The following is a 13,168-nucleotide window of genomic DNA, read 5'->3' on the forward strand; positions in this document are numbered from 1 at the left end:
TGGAGCAGGATAATGTGAGAAAAAGGAATGTATATATGTATGTGTGACTGGGTCACCTTGCTGTATGACAAAAAATTGACAGAACACTGTAAACCAGCTATAATGGAAAAAAAAATCATTAAAAAGTTGATTCTGACAACTGAAAAGAGGGAAAGGCCAAAAAAAGTTTTTTCCCATAAATACGGGAAGAACTATCTATATGAGTTGATCTAGAATTCACTTTTTTTTATACTATCATAACTACTATAGATATGATTAAAGTAAAATAAAATAATATGGACATCTCCAAAAACCTCAGTTTCATCTAAATGTCTTCTCTAGGAAGTTGAATTGCTTCACAGATACTCAGAATCATCCAATTCCAATCTCCTGGGAAGAGCCATCTCCCTAATCCATCATCTTCCTCCACTGAGTATGGTCTCTGTATAAGATTTGGAGTGAGGACCAGGACTTCAAAAATGAAAACAACACTGCCCCAGCCCTTGAGGAGGTTACAAGGATAAAATTCCCACAGACCACCTAGAGCCGCAGCCATGGCAATAGATGGATGCCTCCTAAGAGAGGTGGAAATGGGCAAATTCGTCCGCCCTGCAAGCCCTGCTGAGATGGCAACATCTCCTTTAGTAAGCCCTTTCTGGCCCTCCTAGCTAATAAAATCTCTTTTCTACACTCCTAAGTACCTCAACGGTTCTTTGCTTAAGGTAGTCAAACTCTGACCTCTCACCAAAGTTAGTCATTAAAAGTGACACCACGCAGGAAATTACACAGTACCTGGGATCCTCTGCAGTCGCATGATAAACATTTGCTGAATGGATGACTATTTTATACTTGCCCCCTCGTTTTGACAACTGAATGAGCCGAAAAGCAAAGATGCTACATTCGCAATGTGCACACACACACACTCAGATTTTGGTTTCTAATACTGAAGTTCCTTATAAAAATAGCTGATTCCAAGATGGGGAAGTTATAAGCTCAGCCTGAAACACCTTGTTACATCAGAAGGTAAAGGGAGTGCTCAACAAAATGAAGGCAGCATGTCGAAAAGGCACAGGCATCAGAATGAAGAACTCTCATTGGTCAAAACTGGGGCCATCTGAGCACCAAAGTAATTAAGCTCAGTAACGAATTATAAGCCACGGAAAACAAGAGGAATCCATACCAACGATAGATTACAGATAAATAATGAATAAACGAGGGAGAAGGGAAAGCTTGTGCTTGCTACAGAATCCAAACAGGAAATACAGAGGAAGTGGTAGAGTTGGAAGTCATTCTGTAACCACTGCAGCAAAGATAGGTACAGTCCAGAATCATTAAGGAATGCTAAATCTAGGGAGAGAACAATTTGAAGGGGAACAGGATATTTGTCTGATCTTAAAGTATCTCTCCACAGACTGCTTGTTAGTTGCACACAAGCAAAAGCAGTAACGAGACAGTGGTTATATAAGTAAATGGCCTTGCTCTTAGGAAAGACACAGTGGAACATTTAGGGATAAAAAAAGGCATATTTGTGACTCATTTTCAAAGGTTGAGGAAAAAAACATAAATACACATAAATATAAATTATTCTGATATATATCTATTCCATAACTGAAGTGAATACTGTGTGTGTTCAGCGTCTTTTTGCTGATAACCAATACCATGATCCTTCAAGCCATGAGAGTCAGCAGAAGGTCAGGCTGCGCTACAGTATTCTAGTCTTTTTACCACTGAGATTGGTCCAGGGATGGACACACTGGCCCAGAGAAGTCAACTTGGGACTCCTTCCTTAGAGTAAATAAATACATAAATACATAAATAAATAAATAAATAAAACACTGGGAGTTCTCACCATGGTGCAGCGGAAATGAATCTGACTAGGAACCATGAAGTTGCAGGTTTGATCCCTGACCTCACACAGTGGGTTAAGGATCTGGTGTTGCCATGAGCTGTGGTATAGGTCACAGACACAGCTCAGATCTGGCATTGCTAGTGGCGTAGGCTGGCAGCTGTAGCTCCAACTGGACCCCTAGCCAGGAATCTCCACATGCTGAGAGTGTGGCCCTAAAAAGCAAAAAAAAAAAAAAAAAAAAAAAAAGACTGATTTCTGGCAGAAGTGGGTGGGAAAGTGAATTGTTTTCCTTCTAGGTCATAAAGCCGCTAGGCTATGAACCTACAGTTGCAGGCAGGCACAGCTCAACCCTGAGAATGAAAGCAGGTGTCAAGGTTGGACCGGATGCCCAAAGAGGCACAGGAAGGCTGTGAGACAGACCTCTGTGGAATCCTCAACTGTAGCTCCTGGTTCTGATTCCTTAAACAAGTGAATCCATTTGTTGCTGTTGTTTTTAACTTAATTCAAGTTGGGTTTATGACACTTGTAACCAAGAGAGTTCTAAATAACACAAATGCCTAACATGCTCACCATTTAATGGCACTTGAGGCTGGATCAAAGCAGTCTTATCTTTATAATTTTTGCTCTTCCAGCTTTCAGAGTTAGAACAAACTAATGTACAGGTCAGAAAAAAAAAAAAAACCAAACCCAAAAGAAACGAGATTTTAGAGGCTCAAAGTACCTGTTTTTAGTAACAAAACACAACTTGCTTTTATAATAAAACATACATCCATATATCCACTTTAAAGAAAGCATCTAAGACGTATTTAGGACATGCAGGACTCTTCCAACATATAAACCATACATACATACCATCCATGCAGGAAAACTGTCAGGTATAACCAACAAGAGGCCTCAGCCCCAAAGCGCTCTCTCCCCTTGTCTTCTACACAACTTCCTCAGCCAAGAGTTTATACATCTTTACTTTCCGAAGTTTGTATTACGAAAGTAGGTAACTTTTTTGCTTTTTACATAGGAACTTACAGTACTAAGGTACTAAACTGAAAGACTTTCTCAAACTTTTCTCCCAGCTCTATTGCCAGCTGCCTCTGCTAGAATGGAGAGTTAGTTACTCAGAGCTTGCTTTGCGTGTGAGGAGAAAAGTCCCCGTCACAGCATGGTACTATTATGAGTCTTTTATTACTTTGCCCTCATGGATTCCAGGTATTGAAATCTTTTACCTACTGAACAAACTGAATTATTTCAAAATAACTTATCTTTTCATTTTAAAATTAAACCTTATAAAATGTCCATCAAAGTCTTAGCAGGAAACAATCAATTACTGCCACAGTGTGTTGGCGTAATCCCCAAATTCAGAATGATTTAAAATGACTCCTGATGCCAATTACCGCCTTCACAGACATTCACGCATCAAGGGAGCCCAGCCCGGGAACCACCAGCCACTTGGGGAACAACACTTCAGAAAGGCTTCCAATCCAGGCCTTGCCACAGGATTCAATCCTCTTCCCCAAAGTACAATACTGAAAACATGGACGTTACTTCAGAGAGTTCATCTGCACAGTTAATCCAACTTTTACTTGATGCCCGTATTAGTTCAGCACAGAGAACTGAGTTGGAGATAGATGTTTAAAGATAGTGATTAAAAGAAAACAATGAAAAACACCCAAAACTAATGGTTTTGGTGCAGATGTTGGCAAAATGTGAATCCTATCTCCCTATCTTCAGTCCCTTTAATCATCTCACTAGCAACATCAAAACAAAGATTATACAAGTTTATGGTATTATCCTAGTAAATAAAAAATAAAAATCAAACAAAACCATTACACACTGGGCATCAATCTGGAGAAAATCATGACTTGCAAAGATACATGCCCCCCCATGTTCACTGTGGCATGGAAGCAACTCCTCCATCAACAGAGGAGTAGATTAAGAAGTTGTGGTATATATATACAATGGAGTATTACTCAGCCATAAAAAATAATGAAATAATGGCATTTGCAGCAACATGGATGGACCTAGAAATTATCATGCTAAGTAAAGTTAATCAGACAGTGAGACACAGACATCATATGCTATCACTTACATGTGGAATCTAAAAAATGGATACAAATGAACTTATTTGCAGAAGAGAAACAGACTCACATACTTTGAAAAACTTATGATTACCAAAGGAGACAGGTTGCAGGGAGGGAAGGACTGGGGGTTTTAGATGTTCTAAAATTAGGTTCTCTCTTTTTATTTGTTTTGGCCACCACATGGCATATGGAGTTTCCAGGCCAGGGATCAGATCTGAGCTGCAGCTGTGACCTAAGCCACAGCTATGGCAATGCCAGATCCTTAACCCACTGTGCCAGGCCGGAGATTGAACCTGAAATCCCAGGGCTCCTAAAATGACCCCAATCCTGTTGCAACACAGCAGGAACTCCTAAAATTAGGTTCTGATGATGGCTGAAAACTCTAAAAAAAATTCACTGAATTAAAAAAATTTAAGAAGTTCCCGTTGTAGCACAACAGAAATGAATCCGACTAGGAACCATGAGGTTGTGGGTTTGATCCCTGGCCGTGCTCAGTGGGTTAAGGATCCAGTGTTGCTGTGAGCCATGGTGTAGGTCAAAGATGTGGCTCAGATCCCAAGTTGCTGTGGCTGTGGCGTAGGCCAGCGGCTGTGGCTCCGATTAGACCCCTAGCCTGGGAGCCTCCATATGCTGCAGGTGCAGCCCTAAAAAGACAAAAAGACAATCAATCAATCAATCAATCAAAAATCAAAATATACATAAGAATTTTAAAAAGATGAAAAAGGGGAGTTTTAACAGATCTAGTAAAAGTGATAAAAAGCAAATGAAAATACATTTCTTAATGTAGAAGGGCTTCAAATGAAACATTCAAGCCATCCATCCTTACTTGCACCAAATCCCACTTTCTGGAGAGATTTGCTTTTTTTTTTCTTTAAGGCCAGATTTGTGGCATATGGAGGTTCCCAGGCTAGCGGTCAAACTGCAGCTGCAGCTGCCAGCCTACACCATAGCCACAGCAATGCCAGATCCCAGCTGCATCTGTGACCTATGCCACAGCTTGCAGCAACACCAGATCCTTAACTCACTGAGCAAGGCCAGGGATTGAACCTGCATCCTCATGAATACTAACTAGTTGGGTTTGTAACCCACTGAACCTCAAAAGGAACTCCTGAAGAGATCTGCTTTTGATTGATATATCCCTAACTCCAAAAATGTTCATGCAACTAGTTCATTCTTTACCAAAATTAAGCAATAGTTACTCTCATCTTGATATGAAAATTGATGAATTTAGATCTTATATATCACCCCATTCCTTTCTCTACTCAATTTTTTTGATGAATTCCTTTAGTCTAGGTAATCACATTTTAAATTTTCGTTAGTTCTTTCTTGTTTTCTGATTATTCTTTTTTCATGATAACCCATTCTTCTTTTGCAGACACAGTATCTATCATCTTGAATCTGAGGACACTAACTTAAAATCTTTACAAGTTCTTTCCCTTGAATCGTTTCTTCTGAAGACAGTTATCCTGCTCATTCCTCTTCTTCCTACTTCCTTGCTGCTTTTCCACTATGGTCTTGGGATCTTTGGTGAACTACTCCTATTTAAAATGAATGAGGTTGATAATAAACGTGGCTAGTGAGGCTCTTTCTCCAACAAGCCTCACCCCTGAATGGGAGGCCTGGCCTGGGACTCTGCATACCCAAGTGGCTACCCCTCTCTCCCCGTATTAGGGGTAGGGGCAGGGAAAGGCAGAGAAGCTCGGGCTCCTATGCCCCCTTCTTGTGGATGTTCAGTCTCCACTTGGAGCCTAGACCCTCCCCCAGAGCAAACTTCTCAAAATCTTTAGAGTAACTGCCTCACTTTAGCCTGGAGCTGACAAACCATGCAGCCACTCTGCAAACAACCCCTAGGAGAGCCACCTCCACTTCTGGCCTGCCTCCCCAACCCTTCCCCAGGGTGGCCTGGGCCACTGTGAGGAGGAAGCTCCTGCATGTGCTCTGGGCTGGGACTCCCTCCACAGTACCTGTCCATGAGTATGACATCACAGGCCTCCCTCATCCAGAAACTCATAACACTTCTCATCTTTAAAGAATGTATTGGGAGTTCCTATTGTGGCTCACAGTAACAAACCCAGCTAGTATCCATAAGGATATAGGTTTGATCTCTGGCCTTGCTCAGTGGGTTAAGGATAGGGCATTGCCCTGAGCTGTGGTGTAGGTTGCAGATTCAGCTCAGATCTGGTTTTGCTGTGGTGTAGGCCAGCAACTACAGCTTCAATTCGACACTTAGCCTGGGAACTTCCATATACCACACATGCAGCCCTTAAAAAAAAGAGTTCCCATCGTGGCGCAGCGAAAACGAATCTGAGTAGGAACCATGAGGTTGCGGGTTTGATCCCTGGCCTTGCTTGGTGGGTTAAGGAACCGGCGTTGCGTGAGCTGTGGTATAGGTCGCAGACGCGGCTAGGATCCCGTGTTGCTGTGGCTGTGCCATAGGCCGGCAGCTACGGCTCCAATTAGACTCCTAGCTTGGGAACCTTCATATGCCGCGGGTGCGGCCCTGAAAAGACAAAAGGAACCAACAAAAAGAAGGTATTCCCTTCTATTTGCCCTGCCATTTCATTAAAGACCTGGGGAAGAAGAATAAAGGTATGCTCTATCGACATCTTAAAACTGGAAATCCCCCAAAGAACATTTATTTAAATATCTTTTTGCTTTAAGTCTTTTCTCATCTATTAATTCTTTTAATAACTGCCTTAACACTCACCTCTTTCAAGGGACTCCCTTGATTAGAACTGAAATACTGTGAATCCTCTAAATTCTTTCAGCTATTTTGCATACAGTTTTACTAAGTCCTTTCATTTGTTTTTATTTTTCCCTGTTTTTGGAACACCTGCAAGGCTGCTTGTCTAACTTGTGAAAGTCCCTAAGTGACAAGGCTCATGGATGAGCCTTAGGTGACACCTTCCTACCTCCATTATCCCACTGCCAACAGAAGTACTCATAACAAAGCAAGGCACACGGGAAGCAGTAACTACGAACCAGACAAATAAATGAGCAGATATTCATCAAGCATTGCTGTTTAACTACTTCCTTACAGGTTAAGTTAAGGTCCACGATCCATGAGCCCCAAATTTAGAAAGCCCTGTGAATTAGAGTAAGCCCTCCAGGAGCTCTTAGAAATATAGGACAAGAGACTTAGTCCAAAGCTTCAGAGGTGGGTCTTTGACGTTATCACTTAGATTTCCTCCCTACTTAACATAAAGCCCAGGTGGGTCCCAAGCAGAGGGTCTCTACTCAGAACTCATGAGTGTCTTTATATTCATCTTCTTTCTTCTAATAAATGATCAGAATGTAAAAGCAAGTCTCCAAGCAGAAATAATTCGGTCAATGGACACTCCTGAGCCTAAACCCAGCCTCAATAAAGATCTGCACCCTAAACAAAGGCAGGCAACTGACCTCCAAACACTGACGCAGAGCTGAGCTGGTTGCCTTTTATTATCCCTCCTGCATCACAGTAATCAGGTGACTCACAGCACAAACAGTTATATAATCAGAAGGTCTGGAGCTTAACTTTTTTCTTTTCTTTCTTACTTTCTTTTTTTTTTTTTTTTTTTTTTTTTTGTCTTTTTGCCATTTCTTGGGCTGCGTCCATGGCATATGGAGGTTCCCAGGCTAGGGGATGAATCGGAGCTGTACCCGCCAGCCTATGCCAGAGCCACAGCAATGCAGGATCCGAGCCGCGTCTGTGACCTACACCATAGCTCACGGCAACGCCGGATCCTTAACCCACTGAGCAAGGCCAGGGATGGAACCCGCAACCTCATGGTTCTTAGATTCGTTAACCACTCAGCCACGATAGGAACACCCTGGAGCTTAACTTTCTAGAAGCTACCATGAAAGAAAAAACATCAGAAAATGTAAAACCTTCTCCCAGGATATTACCAAGCTTATTAGATTCAGGAGAAAAATCTGCTCTGAGGTGACAAACCCAAACAAATGGGGGTAAAAAGCTGCAGCACAGAAACTGGGGCTAACCTTACAATTCATTTCTTTTCCTCTTTTGGGTTCTTCATACCTAGCAGATTCTGACTATAAAAACGTAAATATGCTCCATTTTCCCAGTGATCTCTCACCTATTTCTCAAGGAAAGTCTAGAAATCAGCTATACTCTATTTGGCCAGCTTTTGGACTACAGTTCCCTGGGCTCCACCCTGGACCTAATAAATCCTTCTCTCTGGGGATGGTCAGGGGCTCAACTTCTCTAACACGCTGTCCAGGTAATTGCTCAGACACAGCCAAGTTCAAGAAGCAGAGATCCAGGCAGTCAGCCCTCGACTTAGGCTAGCATGCTGATTAATTTCTTCCCGTTTGAGAGCAAATATAAACTGTTCTGGTATGTGTGGAAATTCTAAAACTTATGCTCTGCCCTCAACAACAACATGAACACCAACACTCAAGACACTGCCTTGAGTCAGGGTCCAGCTCCAGCTCAGTCAAAATGCTTAGCGCCCAGTTTGAGAAAAGGCAACCCAAAAGGCCATTAACCCACCCCTCAGATGCTCCCTGGATATGGAGTAAGGGCACCTGATGGCCTCATACACCTGGAATGGCTCGTCTTTCCTGCTCACCAAGCCATGCTTTAATGCCATGAAGCTGACTTCTACCGAAGGCTAGTTCAAGAAAGAAATACAAAATTCACAAGCACAGAGAAGCATCTGAACTTTCTTTCTCAACTGGTAAAAGGTTGGGCTCCCTGAGGAACTTACCCAGTGCCTTTCTAACACCAAAGCATTTCCCCAAAGTCCTTATCAGCATTACATGACCCTCCATATCTGGCACCTGCCGACCTCTCTGAAACCCTCGCTGTAGCTACGTGCACTGCAGGTGTCCACGTATGTAAAGGTCTGTACATGTCTGCACGTCTGTGCATGTCTTACTGCCAGCGGCCCCGTCCTCGTTGGGAAAAAGTACTATAATTAAAAAACAATTAAAGCAAATAAACTATGCTAAGTAAAATTTAAATTTCAGAGTCAGGGAAATGACAGCCTAACTTGGGTTCCTAGAGAAGTCTTCTTGCTTAAGTTTTATATAATAAAGGAGTGAACTAATGAACTCACACTCCTAGAGTTCCCGTTGTGGCTCCATGAGGATGCAGGTTTGATCCCTAGCCTAGCTCAGTGGGTTAAGGATCTGGCACAGCCATGAGCTATGGTGTAGGTTGCAGGCACGGCTCAGATCCTGTGTTGCTATGGCTGTGGTGTACGCCAGCAGATACAGCTCAGATTAGACCCCTACCCTGGGAACCTCCATATGCCATGGGAGTGGCCATAAAAAGACAAAAAAAAAAAAAAAAATAAACTCATAGTCCAAGACAGTCTGGAGGGAAAGGAAGAGAGGGTAGCTTTTTTTTTTTTTTTTTTTTTAAAGGCCTTCTCCTAATTGGGTGTTTTGAATTTTTATCCCCTAAGCAGTAAGCAACTATTTGTCACTATTAATATCATCCTTGAAAAGGAAAAGTTGCTAGACTCTGTCACATGCTTAGAAGGGGAAATTGTGTTCAATTAGCTATCTGCTGTCTCAAACGCAAAGAGCAACGGCATAGGAAAAAGTTGGGGCAGACTTAGTCCCTGTGAAGATACTACGGAGTATATAAACTGAAATTCTTTAGAAGAGAGGCTGTTTCCTAAAAATAAAATGCCAATTTCTCTGACATTGGAATCTACCCCACCGTTTTTCATTCCTGACCTTCCCCAACAAGGTATAAAGAAGTATTAAGCTGTGGGAAGAAAAACTGGGTTTTACAGTCAGGTGAGCCTGGAGTCAGATCCTGATAGTGCTGCTCATTGGCTTAGTGCCTTGAACAAGTTACCTTGAAGATTTCATTAATTTAATTTTATAAAAATAAAATATTTAATTAAAACTACCTGTTATTTAACAGTAAGAGTTATTTGTGTGTTTCAGGTTTTTGTTTTTTTTTTTTTTTGTCTTTTTTGTCTTTTTAGGGCCACACCCGCGGCATATGGAGGTTCCCAGGCTAGGGGTCCGTTCGGAGCTGTTGCTGCCGGTCTATGCCACAGCCACAGCAATGAAGGATCTGAGCCGCGTCTGCGACCTATACCACAGCTCATGGCAATGTCAGATCCTTAACCCACTGAGTGAGGCCAGGGAAAAAGAAGGCCAACAGAAAAAGAAGTCTGGATTTTGTCCTGGAGCAGCAGGAACAATCAGAAATGTCAAAGCAGTATGAAGCATTAGAAGGAATCCCATTTTCCTGGCCCCCATTTTTCTTCAGGTTTCCCTACTCCCAAGGACGGAACACTGATAGGAATGTATTTTTGCCCCCCCTCCTTTTTTAAAACCACCTCTCACTTCTCTGACTGGGGACCTACAGGACTGTGAGACTGGGAAAAGGAATGAAGCGTCCAGGGCCCAGAGTCCTCTCTCTGCTTCAGAGTCATGCCTGCAGTTCTGGTGGATAAGCTCAACTGATGGAGTAACAGGAGGCCCAATTCTGGCCACAAGCCAGCCAAAGTTCTTTCAATCCAATCTATCAGTAATAAAGCTAGAAACTGCATCCTGTCTCTGCTGGCTACTTCCCAGCTGATCTGGGATGGAGAGAGAGGAAGAGTGGATGTGACTGACTACCACCAGCTACAAACATCAATAAGATAAGAACAGGGCTTCACAAAGATTAGCCAGGTGGCAGAGCTGGCAAGATGGACTGAGGCAGGAAAAGACCAGGAGCCTTTAAATCAGCTGTGAAGCTCCTCCAATAATCCAAGCATCCCAAGAGTCATCTGTAACCATGAAGTGTTATCCAGAAGCTAATCGATAAAGGCACAAATCAAAACATGTACTTAAGCCAATCTGCAAGAAGTAAATCAAGGCGCACAAAAAACAAGATCTAATTACCAACATATTTTTTAATCAATTAATGTCCTTTCAGAACTAGAACTCCTTCTGCTGACCACTGAAATTACAAATTAAAGGAGCCAGAGCAATTTTATGAACATGTAAAGGTAAGAAATGAAAGGCTCACCAGTCCAGAACTCCCTCTGGGCTACACAGAAAAATTCCATGATGTTAACAAGTCAATCTTACAGACCCCCCAAATCAAGGTAAGTTGAAAGTCTTGTATCCATATTTCCAAAGAGATAGCAGGTCCCATCTGTCAGTATTCTTTCAGAGGGTGTCTCCTGGATTTGTAAACCTCAGCAAGTTCTGACGTCTCCTTTCTAAGTTTAACGGACTTAGAAGCACTTTTCCAACTCACTTCTATTTCACACAGCCTATTTAGATCACAGTCCATTCCCTTAACATTGCTACCTTGTTTGGTGAACTGCCTCCTCAGTGCCTCCAGATGGAATCTACTGCAATGTCTGTATACCCATCGTCTTGTTTCATATCCCAAAGTAAATATGAATTCCTTCAAGAAGTTGATGAAATTGTAAGCATCAGAGACCCGTGGCTAAAGTAAGTCCACATACCTATGACTTTTTACTGCCTTCTATACACACAGAAACTTCTTATTAGAGCTGTCAGACCCTCCCCAACTGCACTCATTCTAAAACACCATTCTTTATGTATTTATTTATTTATTTTTGGCCACTTTTTAGGGCTGCACCCGTGGCTTATGGAAGTTCCAAGGCCAGGGGTTGCATTGGAGCTACAGCTGCCAGCCTAAACCACCACCACAGCAATGCAGGATCCGAGCTGTGTCTTCGACCTACACAGCTCACAGGAATGCCGGATCCTTAACCCACTGAGCAAGGCCAGGGATCGAACGAACCCGCGTCCTCTTGGATACTAGTCAGGTACATTACCACTGAGCCATGACAGGAACTCCTAAAACACCATTCTTGAGGTTCCTTCTTTTTTTCCTGTAATAACTGAAATAAGTCACTCCACCATTTCATGCTCAGTTCTCCCTTTTCACACATAACTGCTCCCTGAGGAACCACTTCAGCTTCTCCAAAGTAATTTGGAGCTGAAAGCTGCTGGCGGAAGAAAGAAACTCTACTCTGCTACCAGCTCGCTCAGAGAGATCAGTGTGTGTACACTGGTTTCATTGAAAAACAGCCCGTGAGCTGCTCAGTAGTCAGAACTCTGGATTTTACCTACTTCTCTTGACCTTCTGGGGAGGTTATTTTATGTCCACCCTCTGTGAACTACATTCCTGGGATCTCACCCAAACCTCTAATCCAAGGTAAAAAGTTTTAACTTGGATTAGAAAATTATCCATCTGGTCCCAACAAACTGTCCTTCTGAAAATGAACTGAACCATAATATAAATTTGGAGTTGTGGCACACGCCACCTAAAATGCTCTCTCTTTTTTTAAAAAATTATTTATTTCTTCTACCTTCCTGAAGGAGGACATAGAATTCACCCTGCCTATTCCTTTCTTTTTTTTTTTTTTTTTGCCACGTCTGTGGCATGCAGAAAGTTCCCAGGCCAGGGATCAAACCCACACAACAGCAGTGACAATGCCAAGCCCTTAACTCCTGGGCCACCAGGGAACTCCCTAAAATGCTTTCACTCTTTAAAACTGACTTTCTCTATGCCTGACCCTGCACAGGTCTGCAGCCCTGTTACTCTGTTTCGTTAGCATACCCAGCAATCTCTGTATCTTTATGGGTGCTCCTGGCCTATACTCTGCCTCTGCACTTAAATTTTAGAAACTTAAATTCCTTAAATTCCTCTTAAATATATAGAGGTCATATGTGTATATATATATATTTCGTATGTCCTCAAAAAGTTGAAATACAATGTTCTGCATGAAGAATTCAGAAAGAGACAAAATGAAGAACATTACATTTGCATACAAAAGACAAATACTGAATTCTCTGAATAAAGAGTAGGTTTGCATCCTGATAGGCTCTCTAGCCAAGGCCCCCCAACATCACCCCTCAGCACATCTGCCCCCGTGCCCTCTGCTTTCTCTACCAGTCACTCTGGTCTCACTGACTCACCATTTCCTGAGCACTTGCTGATGTGCTGGGCATCGGGTTAGACACCAAAGGAGAGAAACAGACCAAGAACGGGCTGCACTAGAGAGTGCGGACCCTAGGGAAGCTGGCAGCCCTTTTCTGTCTGGAACTCTGCACGTGCTCTCGGCTCTCCCAAACCCTAGCACCGACCCCAGGACAGAGCACCTTTCTCCTCTGACAGTCTACACTGCTGCTGTTCCCCAATCACAACCGTGACATCCCTTTCCTCCTTACAACCTGTGTGAGCTAACACTTTAATTCCTCTTAATCCAAAGGGGATGACAACAAGTTGCAGGCACAGTGTTAATTAAGGCTATCTTTCTCACACCAGGTG

The 13,168-nt window shown here is 42.6% G+C and overlaps 1 protein-coding gene across 25 annotated transcripts in view; it reads right to left on the bottom strand.

Annotated features, from left to right (window-relative positions):
- CHD6 (chromodomain helicase DNA binding protein 6) overlaps positions 1 to 13,168 on the bottom strand; it is a 216,833-nt gene that overhangs the window by 118,473 nt on the left and 85,192 nt on the right. The window lies entirely within an intron of this gene.

The sequence above is a fragment of the Sus scrofa genome, chromosome 17 (genome assembly GCF_054392235.1).
Source record: "Sus scrofa isolate SSC_HxYL_T2T_F1_AM1 chromosome 17, Sscrofa_HxYL_maternal_Yorkshire_Landrace_v2.0, whole genome shotgun sequence".
Lineage (NCBI taxonomy): Eukaryota > Metazoa > Chordata > Mammalia > Artiodactyla > Suidae > Sus > Sus scrofa.